Raw genomic sequence first — 17455 nt, forward strand, 5'->3', positions numbered from 1 at the left:
CGGGAAAGCCCGTGGGTAGGGCGGAGAAGGCAGCGAGCAGATGGGAAGGGGAAGGGCCGGGGCCGGCAGCCGGCACAGCTCACCCGCCGGAGAGCAGCGCACTGCCCGCGGAGCCGGGCCGGGAAAGGACACGGCAGCGGGGAGCCTGCAGCGAGGRAATGCGGGTCAGTGGGGATCACCGCACGGAAATGGGAGAAACGGGCTCGCACCAAATACCTGAGCTCATTTGATTTCCTACAAGCGGACTGCCAGCATCCAGGAGCAGCCGCCACGCTCCCACTGCCCAATGTACAGAACTTACTCCTCTCAAGGACACAACTGCAAGCTACACGGAACGCAACTGTTTGCTTTGGGATCCATATGAAAAGCACAGCAATCCACATCAGAACGCACAAAACTGTCCGGACAATGAGTCAAAGCAGTAATGAATGGAGTGGAGACAGAGAACGAGACCATGGGCACCCGATGCTACACGAGGGACCAGCACACACGTGCAATAAGATGCACATCTGCATCTCTACCTGCACACAATTATTTCAAAACATTTGCTATGCTGCAAGTAATCATTTTCTATAAATGACTGATGATTTCACAGTGCCATAGCAATATTCTGTAAGTGGCGGATGATTTCATAATGCCATCATAGTAATAATATTAATTTTAAAAAAGCTGACCACAATTTCAACACATCTATTTCCCACTCTGGGATTTTTTTTCTATTTGTTTGCTTAAAAATCAAATCCAGAAGCAGTTGTGACAGTAATAAGTGTGCAGCTTCCTTATGGGTCAATATTGGGCTGAACTAATATTTTATTTCTGGAAGAAAAAAAGAAAGGCAGGAGGATGAATAATAGAGATGAAAATTGAAAGGAGAAAAACAAGTCAACCTAAAGTCCATCTTTCTCAGATATGTAACAAGCGACAGAGGCATGACAGAACACTTCACCTGACACTGCCTGGTTATCAGCATACTCTCCAAAAGTTACTCAGTCTTATTTTAATATCTCTTCAGTCAAAAGGCGATTTGACATTTTTGACCTAAAAATAGCAGCTTTATAGACCTTTAAAACTAAAAATATCTAGTCCAAGAGTACCAYGGGGTACAATACAAGAGCTTGCAGCAAGCTCAGTGTAAGTTTTCAACAGCTAGAAATTTCACCCCAATGATTCTTATCTCCAAAATGAAAAACAAATTCACTGTGACAGTATTATTTTAGAACAGCTAAATAAATACCATTTTTTAGCTTTTCCACAGTCTTGTTATTTACCAACTAGAACATGTAGCTGTACAGTCCAGCTGGCTGAGAGCAGAATGAAGGAAAAAAGGCTCTTCCTGGCTGGAAGCAATCTTTATCCATGACTCTGGACACACATTTTTTTTCCTAATCTCACAATTTTATCACAAGACAAACTGGACACTTCTTATTTTTAAATAAGTAGCATTTTAAAAAAGACCCAGATATATGAGTACTTAATTATATACGCATTCATGAGCCGATATWTATTTACTATTGGTAAAACTTTGTTATTATTTAATTTACTTTTGAAAATATTTATAAAAAACACAATCGTTAATATCTTAAGATAGCTAAAACTAAAAATACATTAATCTAACTACTTTCAAATATTTAAATATGCTGCTAAATCTTGAATTTCTGTCTAGGAAGTTATTTATTTTGCAATGGCCCTTACCTCCAAACAATAAGTACCGACTGCTTCAACACATACAGAGCACCCATTTCCTAAAATCTGAACTTACACACAAGTGCATTACTCACTTTTCATTTTTAGCCCTATTCAATAAGCCATAATTTTGATTTTTTTTTTTTTTTTTGTGTGCACTGTTATTCTATTACAGGTACTGAAGTACAGCTCATTAAACTGGGGTTGAATAGGCCGTGGTATGGGAAGAAAAGTACCACTGCTCTTCCACTAAGGACCAAAACATCAATAATTCAAGTTGATTGGGAAACACTATTCAAGAATACGATTAATTTTTAAGAATGTGGTAGGGATAGTAACAAACACTGCAAAACAATTTTAAATTTTACAAGACTCMTCAACAAAGCTTACAAATATGAAAGCTTTTGAAATAAAAATGTCTACATGTCGTCTACCTCCAGGTTAAAGGAAAATGGGCTCTAGGAAACATTCTGGAATCCAGCCAGCAAAACTACTAGAATCGCCTGTCACCCCAGCTGCTGCCCAAGAGCACTCTGCTTCTCCGAGAGAGGATCCCCCCAGAAATACACACTCACTAGGACTGAACCCCTGAGAACCTGATGACTTAAGGAAAGAAAAAGAAAACAGCATTCTATCAGGCAAAATTAAAAATGCAAAATACACCTATTGACTGAGGTGGCTCCATTTCCTACACATTCCTAAAACCAGACCGGCTCCAGACACGCCATTGCTTGAGATGCTCCCACAAGGTTCCCAGAGCACCCCGACCATGGCCCCCAGCCCTGGACAGGGAGCGTGGCCAAAGCCTCCCCCAGCCCCAGCACACGTGTGCGCCCTTTCCGGGAAGGGAGATAAGTAAATCACTGCTTCCCATGGAGCACAGGATAAACCTTTCTGCTCGTAAGTGCTCTTACTGTTTCCATAGTGAATGGCATTTACATGAAGGCATTATAAAGGTTCCCACATGAAAATGCATCTCTGGCATAACTACATTCTTTCAAGTTACTTTTCCTCCCACTTGCTATAGTTCTTAGGTGAAAGGAAAATATTGACAAAAACAGGACGTGAGGGGGACAAAAGATAACCACAGACTGAAAAACATGAAGCGGTCAAGCCATTTACATTTTGTTTTTTAAACTTTAACTCCTCACGGCAACTGGGCAGCCTAAGATCAACTACACAGGGTAAAACACTGTAATTTATAGCCTAAGGGTTCTTCCATGTTTAAGAGGAAGGAGCATGTAAAGAAATACAATATCTTTCTCAGCCCGTCTGTTCCTTGAAATGTCTTCATTAAAATGGAGATTTTGACTTTTTGACTGTGAATAACAGAAAAAGGACAAACCTGGTTTCCAAGGATCTTCATCTGCAGACAGCACACACAAAGCTCCCCCTTCAYTCGCACAATGATCACACTTATGTTTCGCAGACAGGTTTTCAGGGGGAAGGGCAGATGGGACCACCTCCAGTTCATGATGATTAGCTAAATTACTCCTAATTACACCTTCGTTTTATCATGAAGCAACTGAGAGAATARAGCCAAGAATTTGGACCTGCAGGACAGAAGGACTCATGCTGCCCCAGACCCAAGGGGCAGCCACGGCAGAGACCACCACTGCATCCAGGATGACAACAGCCCAAGCCACCAGAGAGCTATGAGCCTACACTAAAAAAWTTGTTCCTTTTTTTWWATTTTTTTTAAGAAGGGTGGAAAGGCATGAAAATGTCTTGTGTACACTGGCATTCAGTGTTTCACCAACACTGCAGCAAAAACACAACTTGTTCAATGGTCAGATGAACTTGAGTGAATGTTAAAGAGTTCGATACCATGAACTACTTCTTTATACCATCTGTGAGCCCCAATAAAATCCCACTGAGCATATCTGCCCAGTTAGTAGAGCAGCAGCCAATATTTCATATATGCACAAGACATRAACAGTTTTCTTTTAGATAACTTGACTAACGGCTGTAATTAAGTACTTAAGGATATATTAATCTCATCTCTTAGCTGTGCAGAGGTTGTGAATACAGTTGTGCAAACTGCATAACCACAGCACTGAAACAGCAGCAAATTTTCTCAYTGTCCCACATATTTTTCATAAACCTTATCAATTAGTTATAATAATCTGTTAATACTCCTGGTTTATTTGGTGCATTGCTTATTATGTATCTGTTTAAAATATAGAGATACTGGGAATCTTCCAGCAGATCTACTAAAAAATTTTCATTTCTTTCAATCTGATTCAATTAACATTAGGACTTGGATAATTTTTTTTTAAATATGTAAAATTGTATTAAACAAAAAGATTTGTTTTAAATAATTGTTTCATATACTGAGTGATTTTCTGTGGAAAATACGTAAAAACTAGGAAATGTACCAACTACAGAATCTTAGCGATATAKCACATGCTGGGGGAAATTAAGCTAAATATAATTAGAATAAACCGCAATTTTCAATTGGTTGTTAATTAGATAGATAAGGGAAAGATGCTGACTTCATTGTTTGCCACTATATTGTTATATTTGKTTTTTTAAATTAAAATCTCTTCATAAGCAGTACTTGCTCATCATGCCACTGTCCAAAAATCACTGTAATCAGAAATAATACCATTAGAAGTGCAGATGTAGGAAGGATATATGAACTCTGTCCAGGTGACAGAAGCATAAGGAAGAATTTTATTCACAGGTATACTTGAAGGGTTATATCRGTTTTATGCGCTCTGCTCGGCAGATTTTTCAGTCACGAGCCAAGAACTGCTGATTACTTGCATCCCATTTGCCAAATACAAAAGCTTTATTAGTCATAACAGCACGGCTGTTCCAAACAGACAAAGAAGTATAAATAATAATAAAAAAGACAGAAGAAGAGGAAGACTTGCCCCTTCTTCAGGGTTAGTTGTCTGTGGGCAGTTAAGTATGACTTAGTGTGGCTTCATTTCTAATGCACGCTACAAGTAAAATGACTACAATGTGGATTTGTGCTTTGATTTGTTGTCTTGCAAACAGAAGAATACCGATTTTAAGAGGCCATTCATTATGGCATTTGCACAAAAAGAAAAATGGTTCATCTATCTCATAGTTAAATATATATATTCTGAGTATGTTTCAGGAGAGCAYATAAGGCTAACAATGTGGCAGGAATATTTCTGCATCTATTTTCCTCTTTCAAATGTAGAAATTGTATTCTAAAACAGTAGACAACTTTTTTAAAGGATATATACATGTAAAGCAAACCCACTGCAATCTATTTTATTACTTTTAAAATKTACTATAAATACATGCAATATTAATGCATGGACAAAATGCTTTACCCCTTACTGAATTTTAATGCATTTTTTTTTAAAGCACCCTTTTTTTCTAAGTACTGGCTTGTTCTTAGCTTGGGTATAACAAGCCAAGCGCTGCCCTCAACAATGCAGTCACAGTTCACGCTCTTAAAYCGGCTGGAGCTCCACATTCACTGGGGGTAACATTCATCCTTTTGTGCCTCCTTTTTACTTACAGACAAAAGATACGATCGCCTTCCACAGTTCAAAATGAATGAAATGTGAAGCCAACCTAAGAACCTACAGGAGTTTGTCTAAAATAGAAAATGTTATTCTTCTTCTGAGCACAAAACTAAAGACAAAGTTCCAGAATTTTGCAYCATACAGATACAACATGTATGAGTTACTGGTCACAGAAGTAGCCATATGTTGCTACCATGATTACAAAAATAATGAAGTTTTGAATACTTATTTAAAGCAGTTTTGAGGTACCCATTATTTTCCAGTAATCCACAAAAAAAACACGTTTAAGTCTGTGTGCAACTATTACTGGCTCATTTTCAGACGGAGAAAATATGAGAATATTTCATGTCAAAAGAAACATGTACATCTCTCCTCTGATAATCAAGAACAATTTAAAACAGATGGGTACAGAATCTTTCTATAACAACTCCTAGACACAGAATTAATCCAAAGCATCCAGAAAATGTCATGTCTTATAAATTTAACCAGTACTACCACTGCACACCTACAATGTATGGAACAAGTACTGGAAGTTTCTTACATAGTAAAAATTGCCATCTATCAATTTACCTAATTTGGAATKACCTTATTATAACTTTGGTACATGAAATCAGGGAAAGAAAGGTATTTTGTTTGCTTAAATASTCATTATTTCAGTATTTTCTGAATTACAGCTCAAGGTACCATCTTAAAACATGTGGCTGTTTCATCACACTACCATGCACACTGCTGTGCTACTCGACACAGTTATTCATAAATGACTATATAACCTAATGTACTTTGTTCAATTAGTCCCCATAAGCATTTTTTATTGACAAAACATCATTTAGTTTTATTAAATRTGACTGGAACATTGCTTCTGCCAAGCTAGTAAGTATTAATGTCTCACTTTTTTGTTTTTTTAAAAAACAGATGGAAAATTTTAAGAATTAAGGAACAGCTTGAATGTCACTTACATGAAAATTGTACAAGTATGACATTATTGTCACTTTTGTTGCTTGCAGTAATTAAAAAAATTATCTAAGTTACTTATCACCATAAAAGTCTGGCACTAGTGAAAGAGAAAACGTGTTACACTACAGCTAAAACAAAAAAATTACATGATTTTATTCAAGTAGGCTCTTCCAATGTAGCATGTAAATTACCATTTTTCTACCTTCAAAATACAAGGCTGTTAAAAATATATCCTAACCCCAGCTGCGTTATCCTCACAACGGAACTAAAGTTACAGACTCATCTTGATTTTCATATTGCACGGCAACCTCCACTGAGTGGAACTTCTGAAACATCCCTACCTCACCAGGAAAGAAAAAGACAGRCTGTGTAAAGAAAGATTATGTCCATTGCCTCTCCGCAATGCCTCAACAAGATTAAATTAACAAACCTCTCTTTCTTCATCATGACTAACACACCAGCATTTTCCCATGCAAAAAGGATGATATAATTTTTCAACTCCAAGCACCTATCAAAATCTCTATGAAAGACATAATTTATATATTTTCTGTAAATCTTACCATTATAATCCTATTGGGGTGTAATTGCTGTGGCTAATATTCTTACCCTGTTATGAAAATGCTCAACATAAATGTGGCACCGAGTTGTTAAGATAATACATGATCATGCTGTGAGAGGGTAATACCTATACAATAGCCCTTGCCAATACCATAAATCTCTTTATTAGACAACAACCTATTACAGGAGATCTACTTAACTGTTTCCCTACTTAGAGGGCCATTTGGTGTTACAATAACAAGCTGACTTTTCACATTAGGAAGGATTAGACAATATAAATAATAAATTGACACTGAGYTACTACTCTTCAGATATGGTAAACCTTTCCTGGTGTTTAAAAAGAGAATCCAAACTAAAACCCTTAGACCACATTAGGGTGAGCATACACTAAGTTTAAAGTTCTGTGAGTTTAACAAAACTAAACAAAATACAAACAACAACAAAAAAATCATCTCTTGAACTAATTTATGCCACAGATTTATTACAGGAGAGCATGTTACCAAGAGGTGTTTCCGTTTTGTGGAATGTGCATACACACTGCTTTATTTCTTAACAATATCATAGCAAATCATCTTTAAATTTACTGAAATATTTTAAAGTAAAATGACTGCCACCATTTTCCAGAGATTAATAGTGTAGAACTCATCTAAGTACCATCTATTATGCCCTTGCTCAACAAGTGAAACAGTATTATATATGAATTATTTTCTTCTCTGAAGTCTTAACTTTTTGAAGGATCACACACTTTCATCCTCCAGCTAATTACAATACAAATTATAAAGCCTGCAATACACCAGATTATTTCTTTCACTGTGCTAAATTAAAGAAAAATCACTACTTAAAATACAAATTCTGGTTCTTCAAGCTAGTTTTTAAGTTATAATTTACAAATAAACTYGAAGACATTCCTTGCTCTTTGTTGTCAGTATTTATTAAAGCTTAAGACAGAAATCCTTACAACTGTTTGCCTGCCTCAGTCCCCGACTGCATCAGTTCATCAATTACATTTGGAAGAAACTCATTCACTTTTTTATATTTTAAATAGAGAAAAAGCAAAATTAAGAGTTAGCCTTGCATCAGCAGTCGCTTTGATTATGATTCATAGCACTGCTTGCATAAATAGAAAATACTTACCTACTGCTTTTTGGCTACCACACACTCTGCACGAGATGTGTCGAAGACCTGAAAGTACTCTGCTGTCTCTCTCATGCTGACATGACATTTTCAGAATCTGAGAAGACAGTTTATGCAACAAAAATCTGCTTCCTGTCATGCAGAATACCAAAACTGTCCTCTTGCACCTCGACCAGCAAGAATTGTTTTCCTCTGCTCCTTTTTAGACCTTTGATAAAAATGCATTTCTTTGAAATATGAAGTATTTTTTAAGTCAGCTTGTGCTTTCTGATGTTTTCAAATCTTTGCCCACTGTGACTCACTGCTACTGATGGACAGCTTTTTTAAAAGCTGTCTTGCAGAGCCTTTCTGCTCTGCATAACAGAGAAGGAACTGTGAAATGAAATTGTACTTACTGGAAACAATTCAGCCCTGAATGCCTTGATTACTCTGATTATCTCATATACAAGCTCCCTCTGCAGGTAATAATAAGAATGAGCAAAAATATGTGAAAAATGTGGGCAACAGCCGGCATAGGAAACCAAATAATCAGTCATCATTTTAAAGCAACTCCCCCAGAAATGCTTCTCCAATGTTATTCCATGTAAGAAGGTAACACAGAAAACATTCTCCTCTTTTTTTTTCCCAGCTCTGTGTATCTTCTTGTCTCCTTGGAAAGGTTAAACATTCAGCTTTAGTCTTTGCTATGTCAAGACACACAAATTTCTTTTTCCAGTCACCTAAATGCTTTCAGTGCAGAAAAAGAAAAAAAAAARGRRRRRAAAAARRRRARGRAAAAAAAAGAATGAAAATAAATAGAATTGCTCTGCTTATCTGGAACTAAACAAAAATGAAGTACCACCCCAAACAGCAAAACAAATTCATCCTAACTGATGCATTTCTCCAAATGAAAACCAACCAAAGAGCAGCATCCCTCATTCTATTTACTGCTGGGAGGAAAAACCTAATGTCACTTTTGGATACAATTACACTTGCACTCCACCGAAGTTTAAAATGCAATTGAACTGAATGGTAAGTTATCTTGAAAATTAAATTTWAAAAATAAAAAAGTCCCTATCAATTTAAATCAAATCATGAAATAACAATGTAGTTTTCATCCAACTGGAAGTAAACTGTTTTTCTTCCAAAAGACATTACCCTTACCTTAAAATGACTCAAGATTGTTTGCCGCAGTTGCATGAGCTTTCCAGATAAAAATCCCTTCAAAGCAAATGGTATAAAGCTTCCATGAATGAAGCTATAAATATTAAGTACATCGTAATTAAGCCTTCATCCTATCTAACCTTTAGCGCACACACAAAAAACTGGGAAGCCATCAGGCAACATTAATTTCTCTTCTAACACAGACAGAATGAACGTATGACTGTGGTTTTGTTTCTCGTAGAGAGCCAAATCTCACTTTCTGCAAGTAGTGCCCTTAGACTTAGGAAGAACACTCATAAATAAACGCATATGAATTGGGCATAAAGTTACATATGCCCTGTGTCAGCTTTATTTTCACTGGGAAAATAAACTACAAACTATAACCCCTCTCAAGGTTTCAGTATCAGCTTTTAAGAGGGGGAGTACACCTGGTATTCCAGTATGGCCATAGCTATTACATAGGATAAATATAAGACAAATTTTGGGTGTTCACTTCAAGATGATGAGACTGCTGCAGACAGAGCTCTTCTTTGCTGATGGAATACCTTTAATAGTTGGATCATCAACCAGTTACTATGAGATACTATTATACAACTGTTCAAATGAGGGAAAGAACAAGGAAATAAAGAAAGTAGGGAAAAAAGAAAAAAAGCCAACAACTTCTTGGAGAGAGGATGCTCTATTCAAGCACGGGTAAGATTACTGCCTGAAGGGCAAAAGGATTTCTTCTCTATTTCAAATTGTGTCAGCCTGCACCTCCCCTCCCTCTTCAAAACAACTCCCAGCCTCAACCCACTTTCCTGGCACTGAAGCTCARCCAGGAATACACCACTGCTGAGGCACTTTCTCTCCTTTAAGCACTTTATACTGATTTACACAAGAATCAGCCTCACCAATCAACRGCCTGGGTTTAAGAAATCCTTATTAGACTGAAGTAAATAAAAGCTGCTGGAGACACTGCCAACAAAATAGTTATGAATTGGTCTTCTGCAGAACRCTCATTTTGTTCAAAATGAGGATGCAATCATTACTCATTCTGGGAAAGCAGGTTTTTCCAAATTGGTCACTTCACACAGAAAAAGTCTAAAAAATAGTGTAATAGTGTAATGAAAGGATGCCTGGATCAGAWGAAAAGAATTCTGCCTACCATCAACACAGGCACCGGGAATTTGCCAGAGAAATGCAGAGTCGACAGCAGAACTTGTTCTCAGAAATATTTTCTTAAAACATCACTTTATTTAGAAGCAACACTGCCTAATGCGAGGGAATTGTTTCTGAACCCTGCTCACCCCRGCGTCGACTGCTATGCTGTAAAAAATTACAAATGTGATACTGCAAGAGAATATATAGAAAAGTGAATTAAAGTCTGCTTCTGGCATGTGATCACTCTCCACCACTGCAGCACTGATTTCACAGTAAGGCGCTCTCTCCACACACACCCGAGCCCATCAACAGCAAAGCAAGTCTGATAAGTCAGGAACAAGGTCGGTCATCCCCTCCCCAGCTGCCAGAAACAACTTTTAACAGTAATCGGCGTTATTATTCTGTCATCTGGATTCAGAGCAATAATCGGTGTGAGGTGCCGACTGATGGGAAAATACCAACAGAGGGCACAAAGGAAAGCAGCAGCCCAGCATAAACGAGAGATTGGGGATTTTATCACAACCACAGGCAACTGGATAAACAGACACACTCTAATTTTTAAAGCATATTTCTCCAGTGATAAATTGTTTTGCTGCTACTTTGCTGATATTATCTGTTTTTCCAACAGTTGCAGACACAGATGTGACCGTACATGAAGGAGCTGCACCTCTCCAGCAGTGGTGCACACCCAGTGCTTGGCTGCTCCCACYGTCTCCACCACAGGAAGCAGCAAAGAAGTCCAAGAATTACGAAAATTCCCTTCTTTACCATAAAAGGTATGAGCATCCCCACACCTATCTATCAAACAAGACATTCCTTATTTAAGCATTAAATATACTTCTATTGGTATAGTAACAAAACTCAGGATCTTAAATAACACCATTCATGTTATTTCATTTCAGCTTTCGTAGCCCATTGCAGGCAAATAACATATCATTAACATATAAACATAGTAAAAAAGCCACTCATCTGTGTTACCTTTTAGAAAAACTACTGCCCCTTTTCTCTATATTGCCTGTTTTGCAAAAGGAAGCATCTTTCCTTGGCTGATAAACACATTGTAAAACAATGTTAAAGAAAGAAGATTTCAGAGTTATTTAGAGCACCAAGAGACAAAACAGGCAGACCGAAACTCTACCAATTTGTATGAGGAAATGGCATAAGATAAATCTCTTATGACAAAAAAAMCCCAGCATTACATTAAAAGGAAAATATTCCTAATACCGCATCTWCGTAAGAAACACAAGTAGCTTCCTATTAGCTCTAACTAAATTTTCTCTGAAGCTAGCTACTCTCAGTACAGAAACACAGACATTGATACTTAAATCTTTTTGTGTAAATGTTAGTGTTTATAATGTGCTCCTAAGAGATTAAGATTAGAAAAAAAAAATAACCACACAACCAAGACAGGCCCTATTTTTCTCAGCCCATGATCACTTGTCAAGCCATGATTAATGCTGTGCTCTGTAGAGGGAGACATTACATCTAGGCTACAACAGACCTAAATTTTACCCTAAGGCAGAAGTCTGATTTAAACATCTCTATTCAAAGTGACATTTGTCCTCTCTTTTCAACCAGTTTCCTCTGAAATTCCAGTAAACTGACTTTGTGACCTACAAATGGTCCATTGATTCTAACTTGTCGTGTTGCCTGTCCTTGTAGCAAAGTTAGTTTTGGTGACTGAATGAAGCAAGATGCTATGCATTCAAGAAAAATACAGGAGCAGAGTCCATTAGGTGCTCTATTAAATGCTCGGTTGGATAACAGCGACAAGAATTTATGGCTATAAGGATTCCAGCTTACACAGAAGAGCTATAGATGAATGCTGAGGTCAACATTAAAAATCAGAACATATTTTTATATTCAGAAGTAACAACGGCCTTCATATTCTGAGGTGATGTGCAAAGATTTTTTTCTTGTGTTACAGACAAGAACATGGGCATCGTCAGAGCCACCCTGAAAAGTAATTACATTTTATCTCTCGCCTTTCACTCTGAAATGTCTGCTAAGGTATTTACATTTGTCTGTTACGAGAACAACAAGTGAAAAAACTAGTTGTTATCACTTATCTCAAGTAAATACTATTTCTCCAGTGAATRGTATTATTCCATCTATTTTATAAAGTTATTGTTAGACCCTCTGATTTATCTGTAACTGCTATTGTAGGAATAAAAATAAGACATGCTTATACCTTATAAAGAAATAGACAAACAGCAGACCTGGATACATAGAATAGTCAATATCCTTCTTACTGAAGATGAAAAATGGCAACATTTGATAATATTAAGCAATTTAGACAGTGCTGGCAAGTTCCTACTAGCCAAGGTAATCTTATTTCTGGTGCTTTTCAGAGTAAATTGATTTTTTTTCCTCCTCTTAGCTGCTCTGATAATTGAACAAACGCATACAAGTGTGATGGGATTTTACTTAGCAGACAACACATACAAAACATTCCCCAAACATGGGGTATCTTACTCATAAAAAAGGATTTTTGCCGTAATTAAGCTAACTGTATTTAAGCTTGTTTTGTGCCAGAGTAACAATCAGCAGCATTTTGCTAGAGACTGCACTCTACCTGCAGGTGTTGAGCATTGTGCTCGCTTCAGTCAGACTGCAGTGCTTTTTACTATCACGCCTTTCTAAATAATTTGGGTAAATGGCAAGCTTGAGTTGGTTGAATCRTTAGAGCACCTCATGAAAATCAAAAAGAAAGAATTCATGACATATGTATATTACRTATTCTTTTAAAACCCATAAAATACCCCATTTAATGAAACAATCCATAACCTGGAGATGCTACGATTCTGAATTTGAAGACTTCTTTCCTTCCTCCTTTTGCAATCAATTTCTAGTTAACTATCAGTTTGCATCTAGAGAATGCTATCAGACCATAGCACTCACTAAGCAASTGTATTTCTATAACTGAATTGCTGATAGAAAGCGACACAATCTTCCCAGTTTATGCTGTAGAAACACATCTCGTATATTACAAGCTGAAAGAAACATGAACTCATAGAAAATTATCTATTGAAGAGGGCTTTAMGCCTGTCATCTTTCACCTTTTAAATGAAGAATGCTAAAAAGAACCACATTTGCTAAATAAAGACTGGAAGTATTWTCTACACTAGGTATCTATTCAAATGAAATCACAAGTTACCAATATTCCACAGCCACCTGCTACTTTCATTTTAAAAACTGTTGGAAACAAAATGCAGCTATCTCTGAAAACTATTTAAATATTAAACAAGATTGTTAMGAGTATTGAGAATGGCCTTAAAATAGGTTGTTGTTTTTCCAGTTTTCTTGACATCCAATTACAACCGAGATGGTTTAAATTTTTTACTTGTTTCAAACTGAGGGTTTTTTAAAATAATAGACAGCTTTTAAGTTTAAAAGCTGCACATAAATACTTAAAAAGGTGATTTTCTTGCAATTTCAAATCACTTTTGTACATCACAAACATCAATACTAAAAAATGCTTTGAAAGAGACTGTTTAACATGACATCTCCAAGTAACATGACTGACTATAAATTTCACTAGCCTGTGCTCTGAAGTATCTTGGTGCATAACTGACTGCTYGTCTGCCTGTGCATGGATATGATTTCCATTACACACCAGATTGTAGTTTAACTTCTTTACTTGSAGCTGACTAGGTGAAAATCACTAATTGTTACTTCCAGTTCCTATGTAATCAGTCATCCACAGATATTCCTTCATGGAAATGCAGAGGAATCATAGAGCATTTTTTGATATAAAGTGTTACTGGTAGGTTATTTGTCATTGTTATWGGGCATGGCAGGAGCCCTACTGTAAGGTACCAGTATTTTCTTAGGTATGTCAACATTTTAGGTGGACACAGGATGAGCAAGGGCTTGGAAAGACAAAAACTTTTAGTCCAAATTTCAGTAAAAACTTACGATTGTGTTTCTGTGCTCTCTAGACGTCAATTCTTTCTACTGTGCGGTTATGATGACTTACATGARTTTATGACACACTCTACAGAAATGTATTTCAAATAAAACTTTGATAAATATTTCTCCTAAAGATCAATATTTCTCCTAGAGATTTCTTTCTCCAAAACCCTTAAATGCAAATTATGGACTTTTAAAAAAAAACCTGTAATTCAAAACTGTTGCAAATTTTCTTCATCACAAGTATTCTCATTTAAAAATATCTATTAATCAAAATGTCATGTCCACATATCACATTTCAAGAATAAAACCAACCATATTATTACATACTATTAACCATAGAGACTACAAACTCCTAAGAATATATAACCTTCCTTATTTAAATTTTAATAAGGTGCTTCCTTACTAGAAACTAGGATTCCTGAGTAACCCCCTTTCCTGAYTTTACGCATTAAAAGTGGTAAGAGATAAATAAAACATTGAGAAACCTTCTGAAGTGACCAAATAAGAACTAACTAAGCAAACTTTGTTTTTTTTAAAGCTTTCCTCTTGCTCATTTTAAGGAGGGAAACACCCAGAAGCCTGGTGTTAATGTCTCTGCTGATTGTGAAAATTGCAGCAATAAAAACTCCAACTGCTTGTTTTAAATTAAGACTTGCAAGACTACATGTGAGATCCGTATCTTTACATTAGTTTTTATAACATTTGGAAGTTTGGTTGGCTGCTTTGATGTTGGTCTATTAATGAGCAGGGGAGCCAAAAGCCAGGAGAAAAAAAATGTTTACTGGAAATTCTCAAGTCAAAACCTGAAGTAATTGGTTTGTTCTACCCCACATGATTCAACATCCTGATTCCCCCAAACTACCAGCTCCCTGAGCTATCAGAACGTCTACGCTTTTTTACTGTTGCCAACACATAGTAACCCACAGTGATTGAAAATGGCAGCTGAAGTGCTGCTGCAGCACATTAATTTTTCTCTAAGTGGTCCAATTTTGTCATCTGAATGTTGAAAATATCCTTTTTACTACTTTTTTTACCTTTAGAGATTTGTTGAATTTGGGGTTGCCGTCACATAAACCRAAGTGCAACATTTTCAAGACAATTTTTAGATTATCCTTAATGGCTGAAAGGATAATGCGCTTTCTTTATAGCACTCTGCATTCAAAGCAGACTAGTTAACAGCAACTTAAGTGTGATAATGGCAATTACATCAATATGTTCCTTTTACACCACCAAAAGGTACTACTTCAGACAGCTGAAGACATTAGGTAAATAAACTGATGGATATTACCTGAAAGTAATTATGTAATTTTAGGACCACTAAATACATCTATTTACAAAATGCCCAAATAGACACGTCCATCTAGGAATCACAGAAATCTCTATAAATTACTTGATCAGCCACAGTGGTTTTCATCAAGATATATCATATATACTCAGTTCCTTCATTACGTGAAAGGAAATTGAAGCCTGAGTGAAGATATCCTGCTCTAAAGGCATGTCACTTTCAGGGCAGTAAAAGAAACACCCCCTAAATGGTGAACCAGAAAAAAAGAAATTTATAAAACAAACAAACAAAAACTCCCAAACAACAGACCAAATGTTACATGTTAAGGACTTAAAACCAACTTTTAAAAAACACAAAATATGCGTTTTAGTATCTAAAGCATTCAAGTAAAATGTTTGCAAAGAAGCAATAGGCAAGGAAAGCATAGGTAGTTCTTTTTTTGCCTGAGATATAAACCAGAATACAGTTCCCAAGAAACATCTGGTCCCTGGAAWAGGTCCCAACTTACTGATGAATAACTGGATTTTGCTTGGCTTTTGGGTTGCTGGATTATGAATATTGATTTGCAAAGGTAATAAAAGGGTAGGCCAGGCCACATCCCCTTTCAGACTCAAGGAAATAGTAACAAAAGAATAAAAAACTATGAACAYCTAGTCTCGTAAAACAACTTGCAATGCGATAAATGTTCTACACAGGCACCAAAACAACGCTCCTGCCATAGCTGGTTTCAAGTTATTTATTATAGGGTAATACTAACCACAAATTAGGTTATCTGAGTAAACACAGTATCACTGATTAAATGAGATTACAAGAATTACTCATTTTCACTTTTTCTATAATGAAAAGGAAATGGAAGCATGTGGCCGGTGGTGATCAAAACTTCTTTTAAAACTCTCCATAAAAATATCTATTATTCCAGCCTACCCACCCATTAAGGAGGGAAGCATATTCGTTTCAAAGGCCTGGAACCGAGAGGTCTTTTATTACAAGATTTCATTTGTTTTCTGAAGTAATTAGAAGGTCTTCCCCATTCAACCCTCCACGCAGTAACGTGTAGGCCATACCCAGAGCATGAGCGCGGCAGAAAGGGCTTTCTAAATCCCCCTCCCGGAGAGGAGGCATCAGAAACCACGCCACAGTGCCTGTCATAAAAGGTCACTTTTTTTCCTCGGAACAAACCATTAATCAATAGAGTGTAATTGTGCGAGCGCTCGCAAGGGCTCTGCAGCGGAGGGACCTTGTTTTTCACCCACATAATTGCAAAACAGCAGAAGTTCAGAAACATAACCCAAATCCACCTCCCCATTTTACCCCTTTACAATTCCCACTGCCCTTTGGGCCTCTTCTTGGAAGCAAATGGAAGACAAGCTGAAGTTTTCTCAATTGAGCCGGAGCTAAGAAACCTTTGATATGCTAATACCCTCCTTCAAACGGTAAGAATTCACACTTGCATTAATTCAAACAATTTCTGCAGAATGATGCGAAATGGCACCTCTTTTCGTGGCAAGCAACAAAAGGAGGGAGCCGGGGCGTCTGAGGAAGCCAAACAGCAGAACATTTGTTCCGCAGGATTCCTTCCGTCGCGCACAGGGGCATTTCTGGGCAAAGAAAACACACCTGAGCACCAGCAGAGCTCTTTACTTTCTGACAAACCGCGCTCAAATCCCAGCAGGGCCGGCGCAGACTAACAACAAGATGTTATTTTTAGAGCCAGACACAGCAACGGTGCCTCATGACACACTGTTTTCTGTCTCCAGATGGCCCCAGATTTCTACATGTGAAAATAAATAGAAATAAAAAGAAAAAAAAATAAAAAAAGGAAAAGAAAAAAAAAGTTGCTCTCACCCCATAGCCGACAAAGGGTAATTTATTCCTCTTCCCACAGCCACCCCCCACCTCGCACGGGCTGGGAGCCGGGCRCTCGGCAGAGTTACACAAATAAACCCGCAACAGGTAATTATTTGGCGAACGGATGCAACTTTGCGCGGGGCGCGGCGCGGAGCACCGGGCCTGTTCGGCGGGCGGACCCCGGCCCGCAGCCCCCGCGGCGGAGCGGCCACCGGCGGCGGGCGGGGGCGTTGGGACCGGCGATGCTGCCGCAGGTCCCTCCGCAGGGCGCGGGGGGGCGGCC

At 37.5% G+C, this 17455-nt stretch overlaps 1 protein-coding gene across 9 annotated transcripts in view; it reads right to left on the bottom strand.

Annotated features, from left to right (window-relative positions):
• The window catches only part of ADGRL2 (adhesion G protein-coupled receptor L2), a 376824-nt gene that overhangs the window by 136913 nt on the left and 222456 nt on the right, over nt 1-17455 (bottom strand). Inside the window, exon 1 of one of the 9 annotated variants that reach the window (XM_057374934.1) lies at nt 7839-7871. The exons of the other annotated variants lie outside the window; for them this stretch is intronic. The gene's annotated coding sequence lies outside the window, so the exon portion shown is untranslated. Of the gene's footprint in view, nt 1-7838; nt 7872-17455 lie in introns of those variants that run through there. 9 annotated transcript variants of the gene reach the window in all.

Source organism: Malurus melanocephalus, unplaced genomic scaffold (assembly GCF_030028575.1).
Source record: "Malurus melanocephalus ecotype Western Australia unplaced genomic scaffold, MMel_1.1 scaffold_8, whole genome shotgun sequence".
Classification (NCBI taxonomy): Eukaryota; Metazoa; Chordata; class Aves; order Passeriformes; family Maluridae; genus Malurus; species Malurus melanocephalus.